Consider the following 16,562-nt stretch of genomic DNA (forward strand, 5'->3'; position numbering starts at 1 on the left):
CTCACTCTGGTGGCCACAAGGAGATGAAAGCACTATGTGATTTGGAAGAGTGAGGGGTCAGGAGTGTATGAAGTCTAACAAGTCATCCAGAAGTTGGAAATGAAACCTTTCCATGTGTATTTGTGCCTGAAGTATGTCATTAACTGATTGGAATTTTATACCTGGTGCTAAGATTTTGGGGAAAACGATCAATTTGAGGGAAGTTGATTATCAGAGGCCAAAAGTAAAATTTGAAGACTAGTGCTCAGTGTATATATTTAGTTTGAAAAATTGGCCTGATAGCATATTCAAAAGCAGAGACATTACTTGGCCAACAAAGGTTTGTCTAGTCAAGGCTATGGTTTTTCCTATGGTCATGTATGGATGTGAGAATTGGACTGTGAAGAAGGCTGAGCGCCAAAGAATTGATGCTTTTGAACTGTGGTGTTGGAGAAGACTCTTGAGAGTCCCTTGGACTGCAAGGAGATCCAACCAGTCCATTCTGAAGATCAGCCCTGGATTTCTTTGGAAGGAATGATGCTAAAGCTGAAACTCCAGTACTTTGGCCACCTCATGTGAAGAGTTGACTCATTGGAAAAGACTCTGATGCTGGGATGGATTGGGGGCAGGAGGAGAAGGGGTCGACAGAGGATGAGATGGCTGGATGGCATCACTGACTCAATGGACGTGAGTCTGAGTGAACTCCGGGAGTTGGTGATGGACAGGGAGGCCTGGCGTGCTGTGATTCATGGGGTCACAAAGAGTAGGACATGACTGAGCGACTGAACATTTTTAATGAATTCAGTTCAGTTGCTCAGTTATGTCCAACTCTGCGACCCCATGGACACCACCACAGGCCTCCTTGTCCATCAAAAACTCCTGGAGTTCACTCAAATTCATGTCCATTGAGTCAGTGATGCCATCCAGCCATCTCATCCTCTGTTGTCTCCTTCTCCTCCTGCCTTCAATCTTTCCCAGCATCAGGATCTTTTCAAATGAGTCAGTTCTCCACATCAGGTGGCCAAAGTATTGGAATTTCAGCTTTAGCATCAGTCCTTCCAATGAATATTCAGGACTGATTTTCTTTAAGATGAACTGATTGGATCTCCTTGCAGTCCAAGGGACTCTCAAGAGTCTTCTCCAACACCACAGTTCAAAAGTATCAATTCTTTGGTGCTCAGCTTTCTTTATAGTCCAACTCTCACATCCATGCATGACTACTGGAAAAACCATAGCTTTGACTAGACAGACATTTGTTGGAAAAGTAATGTCTTTGCTTCTGAATATGCTGTCTAGGGTGGTCATAACTTTTCTTCCAAGGAGCAAGCGTCTTTAATTTCATGGCTGCAGTCACCATCTGCAGGGATTTTGGAGCCCCCCAAAATAAAGTCTGCCACTGTTTCCACTGTTTCCCCATCTATTTCCCATGAAGTGATGGGACCAGATGCCATGATCTTAGTTTTTCTGAATGTTGAGTTTTAAGCCAACTTTTTCACTCTTCTCTTTTACTTTCATCAAGAGGCTCTTTAGTTCTTCTTCACTTTCTGCCATAAGGGTGGTGTCATCTGCATATCTGAGGTTATTGATATTTCTCCTGGCAATCTTGATTCCAGCTTGTGCTTCATCCACTCCAACAATTCTCATGATGGACTCTGCATGTAAGTTAAATAAGCAGGGTGACAATATACAGCCTTGACGTACTCCTTTTCCTATTTGGAACCAGTCTGTTGTTCCATGTCCAGTTCTAACTGTTGCATCTTGACCTGCATACAGGTTTCTCAAGAGGCAAGTCAGGTGATGAGGTTTTCCCATCTCTTGAAGAATTTTCCACAGTTTGTTGTGATCCACACAGTCAAAGATTTTGGTGTAGTCAATAAAGCAAAAGTAGAATTTTTTCTGGAACTCTCTTCCTTTTTCGATGATCAGTGGATGTTGGTAATTTGATCTCTGGTTCCTCTGCGTTTTCTAAATCCAACTTGAACATCTGGAAGTTCACAGGTCATGTACTGTTGAAGCTTGGCTTGGAGATTTTTGAGCATTACTCTACTAGCATGTGAGATGAGTGTAATTGTGTGGTAGTTTGAGCATTCTTTGGCATTGCCTTTCTTTGGGATTGGAATGAAAACTGACATTTTCCAGTCTTGTGATCACTGCTGAGTTTTCCAGATATTCTGGCATATTGAGTGCAGCACTTTCACAGTATCATCTTTTAGGATCTAAAATAGCTCAACTGGAACTACATCACCTGCACTAACTTTGTTCATAGTGATGCTTCCTAAGGCTCACTTGACTTCACATTTCAAGATGTCTGGCTCTAGGTGAGTGATCATACCATCATGATTATCTGGGTAGTGAAGATCTTTTTTGTACAGTTCTTCTGTGTATTCTTGTCACCTCTTCTTAATATCTTCTGCTTCTGTTAGGTCCATACCATTTCTGTCTTTATTGTGCTGATCTTTGCATGAAAAGTTCTCTTGGTATCTCTAATTTTCTTGACGAGATCTCTAGTCTTTCCTATTCTATTGTTTTTCTCTATTTCTTAGCATTGATTAATGAGGAAGGCTTTCTTATCTCTCCTTGCTGTTCTTTGGCACTCTGCATTCAAATGGGTATGTCTTTCCTTTTCTCCTTTGCCTTTCACTTATGTTCTTTTCTAAGCTATTTGTAAGGCCTGGTCAGACAACATTTTACCTTTTTGCATTTCTTTTTCTCAGTGATGGTGTTGAATACTGACTCCTGGACAGTGTCCCAAACCTCCATCTGTAGTTCTTCAGGCATTGTGTCTGTCAGATCTAGTCCCTTGAATCTGTTTCTCCCTTTCACTATATAATCATAAGAGATTTGATTTAGGTCATACCTGAATGGTCTAGTGATTTTCCCTACTTTCTTCAATTTAAGTCTGAATTGGGCAATAAGGAGTTCATGATCTGAGCCACAGTCGGCTCCCGGTCTTGTTTTTGCTGACCGTATAGAGCTTCTCCATCTTTGGCTGCAAAGAATATAATCAATCTGATTTCGGTATTGACCATCTGGTGATGTCCATGTGTAGAGTCTTCTCTTGTGTTGTTGGAAGAGGGTGTTTGTTATGACCAGTGCATTTTCTTGGCAAAACTCTATTAGTCTTTGCCCTGCTTCATTGCGTATTCCAAGGCCAAATTTGCCTGTTACTCCAGGTGTTTCTTGACTTCCTACTTTTGCATTCCAGTCCCCTATAATGAAAAGGACATCTTTTTTGGGTGTTAGTTCTAAAAGGTCTTGTAGGTCTTCAATAAACCGTTCAGCTTCAGCTTCTTCAGCGTTACTGGTTGGGGCATAGACTTGGATTACTGTGATATTCAATGGTTTGCCTTGGAAATGAACAGAGATCATTCTATCGTTTTTGAGATTGCATCCAAGTACTGCATTTTGGACTCTTGTTGACCATGATGGCTACTCCATTTCTTCTGAGGGATTCCTGCCCACAGTAGTAGATATAATGGTCATCTGAGTTAAATTCACCAGCCCATTTTAGTTGGCTAATTCCTAGAATGTTGATTTTCACTCTTTGCATCTCCTGTTTGACCACTTCCAATTTGCCTTGATTCATGGACCTAACGTTCAAGATTCCTATGGAATATTGCTCTTTACAGCATTGGACCTTGCTTCTATCACTGGCTCAGTAAATCCTTAATCTAATTTTCTGTTGAAGGCGGCACTGTCTTCCTTCCCTGTTATTTGACCTGAGGCCAAACTGTGGTGGAGGTAGTGAAGATAATGGCGACCTCCTTCAAAGGGTCCCATTCAGGCTTTGCTACACTCAGTGCTCCTAACCCTGCATCAGGCCACCACCAACCCACACCTTCCCCAGAGACTCCTGGACACTCACAAGCAAGTCTGGGTCAGTGTTTTGTGGGCTCACTGCTGTTTTCTCCTGGGTCCTGATGAGTGCAAAGTTCTGTTTGTGCCCTTTAAGAGTCTGTTTTCCCAGCCCTGTGTAAGTTCTGGTGGCTCTATAGTGGGGTTAATGGTGTCCTGTTCCAAGAGGGCTTATTCCTTACCCAGGTCTACTGCTCCCAGAGCCCTGCCCCTGCAGCAGTCTGCTGCTGACCTGTACCTCCTCAGGAGATACCCAAACACAGTTCTGTCTCAGTCTTTGTGAGATCTCTGTGTCCTGTTTGAGCACACAAGGTATGTTTGAGCCCTCTGAGTATCTCTGGCAGATACGGGGTTTGATTCTAAATGTGATTTTGCCCCTCCTACCATCTTGCTAGGGCTTCTCCTTTGCCCTTGGACATGGGATATCTCCTCACTGTTGCTCCAGCGCCATGCCATCACTGCTCCAGCATCGCATAGCTTTTAATTAGTTCCTCACCCCCAAATGCCATGTAACTCCAGAGGTTTTATTTCTGCTTAAAAATGGAGAACTTGCAAGACCATGGGCCTGAGTTGCTCTGTGGTATCGAGTATCACAAGCTAAGTAGCATTTGCCCCCTTTAATTGAGACTCCCAGATTCCTGTTTTCCAATCTTTGCCATATCACATGCCTTTTATCTGTGAACCTGCCCTAATTTTTTTGGGAGGGATGTTAAAGTAAAATCCCACTATTGTCTGAAAATGTTTCAAAACCAAATATAGACCAAGAAAGTTGCATGTGTCAAGAAAAATGGTGGAGTACATATTTTTGGTTAAAGAAAATAACCTTTTCAGGTGTTTTAAAAAACAGCATATACATGTGCTACAGTTGCATCAGTCTGTTTTTTTTATTTCTTCTTTGCCCCTGTATAATCAATGACTGGAATAATTTTTCTTTGCTTTATTGCTTCTAGTTATTGACTAAAACATACTATTTTGATGTTGTGTAGAAAACTTCTGTGTTGAGATGGTGAGTTAGCATTGGCAGTGCTCAGCAGATACTGGATTCTCTGCTGCTGTCTCTTTCTTATTTAGATCCCTGGGAAATACCAGTTCCTCCTGTGGATGCATCTAGCTGACACTGATGCCTCCTGGTCCTAGCCATATTTCTCTACAGGATTCTGATTGTGTCCTTGACATCTGCACCCTAATGTGCCGCTCCCACTACCACTTGCCGTATGTCCACAGCAAGCACTCCCGTCAACACAGGTCCCTAAGCTCCCTCCCCCATCACTGGCTTCCTGTTTGAGTCAGTAGGGTTATCCTCCACAAGTTTCCTACGGCAGAAGACTAGGCTTCTTTCTTGGCCCCCTCCCTCTTCTACCTCATGCAGAAAGGTACTAAAATACATAGACTTAACCTCTGTAATACTTTGAAATTCATCCCAGGCTTTCAAAACCATCGTCTGAGTTAACACCCCATTATTTCCCACCTAGATTATATAACAGCTGCTAACTGACCTTTCTGCTCTAACAACACCTGTCTCTGATACATTTCCTTCCCTGCAACTTGGATGATCTTGTTGAAGTGTACATCTGATCCTGTCCACCTCCAAGTCCTTATTTGTTCGTTAAATTGTAAGTGGAGTCTCAATCTCATGCAGTGGTACCTGAGAGTCACTATTGTGTGTCCCCCGTTTGCCTCTCCTGACTTATATTTCAATACTGTGTCCCAGTTTCTTGCATTTGCACTGTACTGAATGATGCCCTAGCCCAGGCAAGCTGTACTTTCTGTAGCTTCTTCTAATGGAAAATCTTTGTCCCCTCCTTTTCACCTGGCAAACTCTCACTTCCATGCAGAATTCTGCTGAGATACTAACCTTTCCAGGCAGTTGTCCTAACTCTCAGGTCTACACACGCATTCTGGGCAGTTAGCTCTTTCTTCTGTGCTCTCGCAGTTCTGTGTGCTGCATCATAGCTGCATCATAATTGGCTGTCCTCTCTTTTGTTCCTGCTGCTGTAACTAGACTGGGTTCTCGTTAAAGATAAGATCTCCCGCCTTACTTGTCTTTCTAGCTTACCACACATGGCAGAAAATGAACAGTTGGTAACAGTGCATTGACTGTATGAGAGGAGGAATGTTAACCTTAAAGAATATAGAAGGCGAAATTAAGGCCCACAGTTTATTTACTCACTCAGCAAATAGGTATTGAAAGTTTCAGATGTTTTTAAAAAATCTCTTACAGACCTCTCATTGGCATTTATCATCTTTCTTTGAGTAGCACTCCCTAAAAGTTTTGAACATTTTATTAGAAATCGGGGGCATGGATCTTGCTAATTAGGTCCAATTGAGATCCATGGCCGCAGAAAGGATCTCTGACTGTAGCCAGCTATTATCACACTTGAATTGAAATAGTGTCCTTGGCTTATGTGTAGATTCAAAAACTGAGAGACTGGGAATATTCTGGAGGGCACAGTGGAAACACCAGGATGGCTACAAACCAAGGGGTAAACAGAGTAGGACAGAATGAGCTCCAGCGCCAACTTCTGACCTTGGGCCGTAATACCAGCTGTAAAATGAAGGCTGAAGAAGTGCAGTGGTGCATCAAAGAGCTTTTGTGGACTTGGCAGGAAACTCAAAAGACACTTGTGCGATGCGACTGTTAAGATAGCAGTGCGTTCTTGTGACTTGGATATAGCATGGTCTTGGGAGTGAGAGAAAGTACCCTTCTTAGCTATTCCAGAGTGTGAGAGAGTAGTCCTTACACCAGAGCCGAGCTTCTGACGAAGATTTTATGCAAGAGAACTTAAAAATGAGGTCTAGACCAGCAGGAGCACTTCAGAAACATATAAGCATTAAATCTTAGGAGGAGTGACTGAAGAAAAAAGAGGTGCTTAAGTTAAGAAAAGCAAAACTGAGGGGCACGTGATGGTTGAGGAAAATGTGGAAGTCAGGGGCAGAAAGTTTTTTCTACAGCTGGAGCCCAAAATCATGAATATGTGTTTGCCTGTGCACATGTTTTAAACAGAAACATCTTGGTTTAGGCAATGTTAACAATTTGCAGTCACAGGGCATGAGACATTTTATTCACGAAAGATCCCAGGGTCCTTGTGCAGACTGATTCACTTACGCATGAGAGAGTAGTGCTGGGGGGTCTTGTCGGACCACCTTTGTCATGATAGAACAACTTTTAATTATTGTCACCTTTTACTTACACTGCCGAGGGGAGACCACTGAGCGGGAACCTCCCTTTAGAGAGAATGGATCTGTCCAAGGTGGCATTGCACGCCACAGCAGCAGGGAAGTGCAGGCACAGCTTGAGTGATCTAAAGATCCAGTGAAGGACCTGGGAGGGCAATGCCTCTTCACTCCCAGGAGGACTCCTGAAAAGTCTGGGCTGCAGTATTCTATCTGAAGCCCAGCACGCATAATGCCCTGAGCCCGACAGAATACCTGCACTTGAGACCGTGTGCCTTGGCTGACCACCTCATCAGAGAAGAGATCTTTTCAGTTTCTAGAACAGAAAAAAAAGAAAAAGTTTTATTGAATCATTGTTCAGTTAATTTTGAAACTGGACTTACCTCTTCCTTTCATTTGCTGTGTATTTCTTTGCTGTCTCCAGCCCGGTGGCTTTGTTACTTAGTAGAGAAAGAGAAAGACTGCTCTGAGAGTGGATCGTCCAGAGGAAACATGGCTCCTGTAAACCAGTGGTGCTCATGGATAAACAGGAAAACGCATTTGCCTGTTCAGTTTGTGAAATTAAAAATATCTTTTATGAGTAGGAAATGAATTCCTTTTGTCCCATAAGGAAAAGTAGGCTTAAGAAGTTGGTTGTGAGTTGGAGGTAAGGGGAGTGAAGAACAGGGATTTTGTTTTTATTTCTTAGTTATTAATATGTACAGTTAGTAAGTGTGACTTTGCAGATAGGAAGTAGTGCAAAAAAAAAAAAATCCTAGTATTTCTTACCAGATTGCTGTGACGGTGCGTTATCAGCAGCTCTGTCAACAGACATAAGAGTGAGAACTCTCAGCTATCATAAAAAATGTAAGATTTAGAGTGTTGAAGTGGGATGCAGGAGGGCTCAGATGGCTACCTAATTTATGAGCTTCCAGAAAGCTAAGCTGAGAATGGGCAACGTGCTCTTATTTGCCACTGTTGTTCCCTTCAGTTAGTAAGCGTGATTTCCAGCGATTGGCTATCTTCAGTAATCAATTAATTACTGCTTTCCAAAAGAACCCATACATTATTTAATTAGCAAACACACTCATTTTCTTGATCACCAGTAGCAACAATCATACATATTTTGAAAGTACAAGCTTAGAAGTCTTCAACCCTGTAGCTTGACTTCCCTGTTTCATTGTGAGTGTCTGTGTGTTTTCACAATGACAGCTGATAACCCAAATGCATCTGTTTTATGCCTTGTCTTACTTGGTCTTTGTGGCTTCCCTCTTCCCTCCCCACCCCTGAGTCTGCCTTAAAAGGATCTACTGTGCTGTGTTGCTTCCCAAGAGCTTGTCATAGAGAACAGTTTTGTCATTTGCAGTGTGTTCATGATGCCATGACAGATCTGCCTGCATTTCTTCCGGTACAGCGCCTGAGACGTGACATATTTAGAACACCCTTTCCTTTCCCAGATTCCTTCCACCCCAGCCCCTTATTTTAGGATTCTCATTTGCCACGAGGTTTACCAAATCTGAAGACTTTGGTTTAGGAAGTGACCTTAGTAGGGGACTTTATTTTTTAAAATTCTTTTGCTTCTTTATACTGTGTTATTAGTTTCATAATATATAACGAACATCTCTCCATGCAATAGGTAAAACTCAGATTCCCCTGGAGAAGGGCATTGCAACTTGCTCCAGTATTCTTGCCTGGAGAATCCCAAGGACAGAGGAGCCTGATGGGCTACAGTCCATGGCATTGCAAAGAGCTGGACACAACTGAAGGGACTTGAAAGTGAAAGTCACTCAGTCATGTGTGACTCTTTGCAACTCCGGGGTCCATAGAGTCCATGGAATTCTCTAGGCCAGAATACTGGAGTGGTTAGCCGTTCCCTTCTCCAGGGGATCTTCTTAACCCAGGGATTGAACCGAGGTCTCCTGTATTGCAGGGGGATTCTTTACGAGCTAAGCCACCAGGGAGGCCCCTGAAGTGACTTAGCAGTAGCATATAATGAACATCCATGCAATAGGTAAACCTTTCCTGCTGACAGAAACTTAGAGATTGGGTCAGAAGCACAGCATTCAATTAGAAGCTAGTATAGGAGGCCCACAAGAAAGAAGTAACACCAAAAGGTTTACAACATACATCACAAATCTGTAAGTTTAGGAAGCATGTGTCTCCCAGTTAACTTCAGGGAAAACATCAGGATTCAAGGCATAAGGCAAAAGTCGTCATGATGGTCATGGTGAGGGGCTCTGTGCCCACTGCCCACAGTTCCTACTGTTCAGTCACTGAGTCATGTCTGACTCTTGGCGACCCCATGGCCTACAGCATGCCAGGCTCCTCTGTCCTCCTCCACTATCTCCCACAGTTTGCTCACATTCATGTCCACTGAGTCAGTGATGCTATCTAACCATCTCATTCTCTTCCACCCTCTTCTTTTACTTTCAGTCTTTCTCAGCATCAAGGTCTTTTCCAATGATTTGATTCTTTGCATCAGGTGGCCAAAGTATTAGAGCTTCAGCATCAGTCCTTCCAATGAATATTAAGGATTGATTTTCTTTAAAATTGTCTGGTTTGATTTCCTTGCAGTCCAGAGGACTCTCAAGAGTCTTCTCTAATACCACCAACTGTCCATAGTCTGTGACTCAAATGCTTTTCCCTCAGATATTCCATCAGCTTCCTCACCTCCTTCCCAGTCCTTTACATATTCTCTTCTCTCATCCTTATCTGTGGCTCTCCGTGCCTCGGGGTCATGTCCCATCTAGACAGCAGGATAGGCTGCCTAACACGGAACTACCTACCATTTCCTCTAGGTACACAGTGTTCACAGCTCCCAAGGGAGGGCTGGGGGCTCTCCTTTATTAGCATCTTGTCCATTTTCATTCTTTTCTCATTGTCCTGGTTGACATTTTCCATGTTGAGATTTTTGACTGCTTGCTTCTCTTTGGACACCATTGCTCCTAGGCCTGTCCTTGCTATTTCACTGCAGGTGCTCCACCATGCCACTTCAACTCCCAGACCTGCTCCCTCTCACCTCCTACTCTTACAGGCCTCTAGGGCCCACACTCCCTCAGGGCCATGGGGAGCAAGGACTGAGAGGCAAGCAGTGATGAGCAAGGCACATGCAATTCTTGAGCGGGGGGGACTTCGTTCTCAACTTTGTTTGCCGTGGAAATTTATTTTTATCATCACATGAGTAGTCAAGGTGTTTTAAAAGAAACATGATGCGAAAATGAGTCAAAATTTACAAGTCAGCAGTTACTAAAGACATTTAATAATTTACAGTATTCTCAATCATAAACATCACACTTTGCAAAGGATACTTATTTGCTTAAACTTATAAATCTGGCTTCCCTGATGGCGCCAATGGTAAAGAATCTGCCTGCAATGTGGGAGACCCAGGATTGATCCCTGGGATAGGACAGATCTCCTGGAGAAGGAAATGGCAACCGACTCTAGTATTCTTGCCTGGAGAATTCCATGGACAGAGGAGGCTGGTAGGCTACAGTCCATGGGATCACAAAGAGTCTGACATGACTGAGCAACACTTTCCCTATAAACAGGAGTAAAAAAGACGTCACCCAACAAGGTTGACAGTTCCCACATATCATGTCTCAATTTGGAGACAGAAGTCTGGTTCATGCTATACTCTTCTCACACCTCTCACCCACCATGCTGTGACTCTTAGCCAAGTGTGCACAGACCCAGGCTGGCCTATTTTGACTTAATTCAGCCCTCTGTTTGCTTGTCTGTGTTGTCACTGGTAACCATTTCTGTTGATTTGAAGGGTGTAGCTCCAAACAATGGAATGCTTTATCTCTTTTTTTTTTTTTTTAACTGACAGTGCTTTTAGTTCTGCAATATTTTGAGATACAGTTGACATACAGCACTATTTACATTTAAGGTATAGACCATTAATTTGACTTGCATACATCATGAAATGATTGCCATAGTAAGCTTAATGACAGTAATCTAATATATATATATATGTGTGTGTGTGTATATATATAATTAAAGAAATATAAATTTTTCTTGTGATGGTAACTCTAAGGATTGACTGTCTTAACAGCTTTCTTATATGAAACTCAGCAGTAATATATTTACCGTGTGGTAAATACATTATATCCCCAATACTAATTTATCTCATAACTGAAATTTTGTATCCTTTCACTACCTTCATCCAGTTCCACCTCCCCTTGTCCTCCCCCCTGGTAACCACAAATCTTCTTTTTCTATAAATATGTTTGTTTTTGAAGTATAATTGGCCTTCTATACATTTCAGAATGATCACCACAATAAGTCTAGTTATAATCTGTCACTTTACAAAGCTATTAATAACTCTTAACTGTGTTTCCCATATTGTAAACTTCATGACTCATTATTTTCTCCTGAACTTTATATCCTTTAATCTCTCTCACCTTTCTTTTCTCGCCCTACCTGTTTCCACTCTTGACAACCACCTGTTATCTCCTCTGTTACCTATAACTCTTGCTGTTTGCCATATTTGTTCATTTGTTTTGTTTTTAGTTTCCACATATAAATGAAATCATATGGTATTGTCTTTTTCTGACTTACTTCACTTAGCATCACACCCTCCAGGTCCATCCATGTTATTGTAAATGGCATTATTTCATTCCTTTTTATGACTAAGTAATATTCCATTGTGTGTGTGTGTATGCACGTGTATGTGTGTGTGTGTGCATGCCACATCTTCTTTGTCCATTCTCCTATTGATAGACACATAGGCTGCTTCCATGTCATGGCTGTTGTAAGTAATGCTGCAGTGAATGCAGGGGCACATATGTCTTCTCTAATGAGTGATTTTGTTTTCTTAATTATCCAGGAGTGGAATTGCTAGATCATTTAGTGGTTCTATTTTTCATTTTTTGAGGAATCTTTATACTGTTTTCCCTAGCAGCTGAACCAATATATACTTCATTTTATTTCGAACAAAATTCTAGGTCTCCATAACTCCATTTGAGTCATACACAACACATGGGGCCCTTTTCTATGTTATCTTCTCCATGATAATCAACCATTGAGGGAATATTTACTAACTGGGAGCTGAATCTATTAAATAATGATCTCATTTTAACCATGCCACTATCCTCTAAGGTGTAAATGTTTCTATTCCTATGTTGTGATGAGAATTGTAAGGCTGATCAAATTTAAGTAACATGCCCAGTGCTATCCTAGTAGTAGCAGTGAAGTTGGTGTTGATATCTGTGGTTGTATGAACTCTAAGATAGTTCTCCCAATCGAAGTCTTAATCTGAGATTCTGTGGATAGTTTCAGGATCCAAAAATGGGTTTCAGGTCTTTGTTGGCTCCTGAAATTGAATCCCAGGTTTGGTTTGTTACATGCGTTTTATGGTAAAAGCAGCCATGCTCGTTGCTCAGTCATGCCCGACTCTTCTGTAACCCTATGGACTATAGCCCACCAGGCTTCTCTGTCCATGGCATTCTCCAGGCAAGAATATTGGAGTGGGTTGCCATTTTCTGCTTCATGGGATCTTCCTGATGCAGGAATTGAACCCTCATCTTCTGCATTGGCAGGCGGATTCTTTACCACTTTGACACCTCGGAAGATCCTGAGCTTCTTTGCTTCCTCCTGAAATTGCCCAAGTGCTGTCCTCTCCACCCTCATCAGATTTTCAGTTACGCATGTAACCTCAAACAGTATTAGTACCCATATTTTGCATTCCCTCCTTTTATTTTGCTCATTTACATGAAAGTCTATACTCTTATTCACATGTTAGTTTTGTGTCCTTCCTTCCATTTTTATTTTTTTTCCTTCCTTTCTTCTTATGCCTAAGTGTAAAACTTAAACCTAATTTTCTCATATTTAGTCTTCCTAAGTTCAACTTCTTCATATCAGCTCATTTCAGACTCCTGGGATCCTAATTCTTATATCTGGTATTTTTAACACCCATCTCTATTTCATGTCATCTGTCAATTCATATTTTTAAAAAAAAAAGCTAAAACAAAAAATGACAGTTTTCAACAATTCTTGACTATGGACTATTGCTTACCTCTGGGGATCCAGGATGGAAATATAATCTCTTGCTCTCAGGCTTCTGACGAAATTATTCCTTAGTAGTCTCTTGATATGATACTAACCTCTATAGGTCTCTTTTGTGAAGGGTGCAAGTGTGTTTACCAGGGACCAGGCTGGATGGAGACAAGACAACACTTTAGACAGTCCAACTATCTGGAGATACTCCTTGAAGTTGATGTTTTTCAAATATGTATTTAACATTTATTTAATAGACACCAAAATAAAGTGGCTTTTCTATTTATAGGGTATATACATTTTCAGCCAACTTTTTAACTTCGTTCAAATTGTCTTTCAGGGTTTTTTTTTTTTTTTAATAACCCATAATCACAAAGAAAAGTAACTTAGGTAAATGGTGTTACAGTTTGTTCAAATTATAACCCCACATTCTAATTTTATGGGCTTCAGGTTGACACCTACCTTTCACCATTCTTGTTCTCACTTCCAATTTATATTTAAGTTTCTGAAACAAAATACTTCTTAGGGGCATATTCCAAGGGTTGAAATGTAGATAATGAACTAAATCACTTTTTTTAGATTAAAACAAAAAAAGAAACCACTTCACCATGCCTGACTCAGTTTTAGAATGTCAACTGACTCTCAGCCAGCTTGTCTCAAGGCTACTGGAGCAGCCTGTAATGCGGTTTGCGATTATGCTTCACAAGTAACTCAGCAGAGTAAGTTCAGCACCGGGAGAAGTGTTTCCACAATTTCCACTTGAGTGTGTTACCTATTTTTGCCAATTATGTTAGGAGTCTCATGTGGAAAACTGACTTAACTAGCATTGTATTTACATTTATCCTAGGGCTATTTTAATGTGCTTTATGAACTGGTGTCCCAGGCAGCTGTCCAGCTGACTCCTCCTTAATTGAGCTCTATAGACAGAATGAAATAAAGATTAAGTAAATATAGCCGTCAGACACTCTAGGCACACAGTAAATGCAGGCAGTCACCAGAAAGGAGTTTTGACTAGACTAGTTTGAGTAAATCCTTTGTTTCTTTGGAGGAAAAGAAGGTGATTTGTTACATCCTCAACTTCTGGCTGTTTTTTTTTTTTTTCAATTCATGGTGTTAGTGTAGGAAATGATTTAATCAATAGGCCAGAAACTTAGAGTTTACATATTTCTAAGTATTTTTTTCAGTTTGTATGCATAAGTAACCTCTTTGAAGATGCTTGGATACCCACTGTTTCCTTCCCTCTGCCTTAGCAATTAAGATGAGCCAAACACGAATACCTTTTTCTGCCATACTTTGGAGTTTAAATATTACCGTATAGAATTTTAAGCAGAAATGTAAGCAGCGTTTAGGAAAATGACAATGGAGTAAATTGGTCAGGAAGAGAAGGTCCTGAGGGCCAGGACTCCAGGTCCTAAATGACTGCCATATTCCAGATGAGAAAGAATGTGAGAAGAGAGTGCTGATTCCTGAAAAAAACTCCCGCAGCTTCTTTCAGTGGTCAGTCCCCACACAGTAAGAATCACGGCTGAGAACATAGACAGCAAGGATCATAGCAGAAAGCTTTTAATTATGCTTCAGTCTGGAAGAAGACACACTGTTTTTCTAACTGTGCAATAAGAAATAAAAAGAGTTTCCCCAGTTTTACAAGGCTTCCCTGGTGGCTCAGATGGTTAAGAATCTGCCTGTAATATGGGAGACATGAATTCGGTCCCTGGATTGGGAAGATCTCCTGGAGTAGCAAGTGGCAACCCATTCCAGTATTCTATGGACAGAGGAGCCTGGCAGGCCACGGTCCATCGGGTCGCAAAGAGTCTGACACGTCTGAGCGACTACACTCTCCCCAGGTTTACACTGGGAAACTGACACACTCCTTGATTCGAGTGTGTACCCTCAAGGGCAGGAGTACCCTGCCACCATCAGACATTGGACTCCAAACCGAATGACTCTAGCCAACACAAATGATGACTCTCCTACACCCGAGTCCATGAGGAGACAACTCATTTTAATTTTGCCATGCTTTAATGATATTTAAATGACTCAAGTGGTTTTTATAAATGAATATATTACAAAGTTCATGTTCAAGAATTATCATTAAACCATAATGGACTTTACCATTTATTAGTTTCATAAATGTCACCTTGTTATTAACAATACAGGTAAAGCAACTTCACAGAAGTTTCCATTATCATCCATTGAATGAATCTTTGAATTTTTTGAGCTGGAGTTTTAGGCATTCTCATGTCACCCTCATAATTCAACTTTATAGTCAGGCTCATATGCATAAGCAATATGACGTTTTAGACTTTTCAAGATTCCATTTTCATGTAAGGACAAAATTTCTAAATTAAACATTGAGAAATGCTCTTCAGAAAGCAGTGTGGCCAGAAGTATGGTGACTACATACAGACTGCGCTTGTGTCCCCAGCATGTCCTATTCATGAGTGTCTTGTGCCAACCATGGTTTGGTATTTCTCCTCCCAAGTATTTGAAACAGCCACGTCCCACTGCATTTGAATCATTTCACTAATGCTAAGGGAGGAGCTATGTGTTGGCTTGTCAATGTTCTTCTCCTTTTTCAAAATTCCTAAGACCAGGTCATATTTAGACGAACATGCAACACCCCAGCTTATGATTCTGTAAATCTTCAAATGTTACATTAGAAAAAAAAAATTGTCAACTTTTATTATTGAGGAGGCTTTAAGACACATTAATATGTATTTGGCAAGTGAAAAGGTCAAAATTGTCAGGACTGTAATTTCAAGAACATCCTGGAATTGATAGTAAAATAATGAAATTCTTTGCTAAATGTCTAATTGTCTGTATTTTCTTTAACATGGATGAATCATTTTACTCTATAATTTCAGAGCAGAGGTTTTTCTTTTTTATTTTGCAGGATTTTGTTCATGTATTTATAGGGATTATGCATTTTTTAAAACCCTTTTTATTTTGTATTGGGGTCGCAAAGAGTCGGACACAACTGAGCGACTGATCTGATCTGATGTGGGGTATAGAGAGTTAATACTGTTGTGATAGTTTCAGGTGAACAGCAAAGTTCAGTCTGTATTTTTAAAGAAGGTAATTAGCCAGTCTGTATTTTTTTTAAAGAAGGTAGTTCTGGAAACAAATTAATTGCAAATCCAGGATTCAGTTTACTCATGACCTTAACAGACTTTTAATTCACTTTCGCTACACCTGTACGTTTGTTTTATTGTGGGCAGAGGTAGGGGAAAGCGTTGGAGAAGTCTCAGATGGTGTGTGGGATGCAGTTTTTTCATGAAAAGTACGGCCATTGTCTCATTTGCCCACAGCTGTTGAGAGTAGGGGGCCTGCTGGAAAGGAGCCTTGGCAGAAGGCCTCACACAACGCGTTCTGCATGTTTCTCGGGGATGAATACTCATACTTGGTCTTTCCCAAGCAGAGATCTCCAACCGCTACACTACCTTAGTCTGCCTGGTGAATCTTTATCAGATCATTTGCTTTTCAGATTGTTTGAACCTAACATTTACCGTCAATGAAACTTGAGATTTGTGTTCAATTACAAATCCCCAATAATCAACTGTACCTCCTTGAGGATGTAT

At 41.1% G+C, this 16,562-nt stretch overlaps 1 long non-coding RNA gene and 1 pseudogene across 1 annotated transcript in view; one reads left to right on the plus strand and one right to left on the minus strand.

Annotated features, from left to right (window-relative positions):
* Nucleotides 1–16,562, plus strand: part of LOC112443450 (uncharacterized) — a 308,329-nt gene that overhangs the window by 54,057 nt on the left and 237,710 nt on the right. The window lies entirely within an intron of this gene.
* LOC107131672 (protein BEX1-like) lies at nucleotides 8,969–9,978 on the minus strand (annotated as a pseudogene).

The sequence above is a fragment of the Bos taurus genome, chromosome 22 (assembly GCF_002263795.3).
Source record: "Bos taurus isolate L1 Dominette 01449 registration number 42190680 breed Hereford chromosome 22, ARS-UCD2.0, whole genome shotgun sequence".
Classification (NCBI taxonomy): Eukaryota; Metazoa; Chordata; class Mammalia; order Artiodactyla; family Bovidae; genus Bos; species Bos taurus.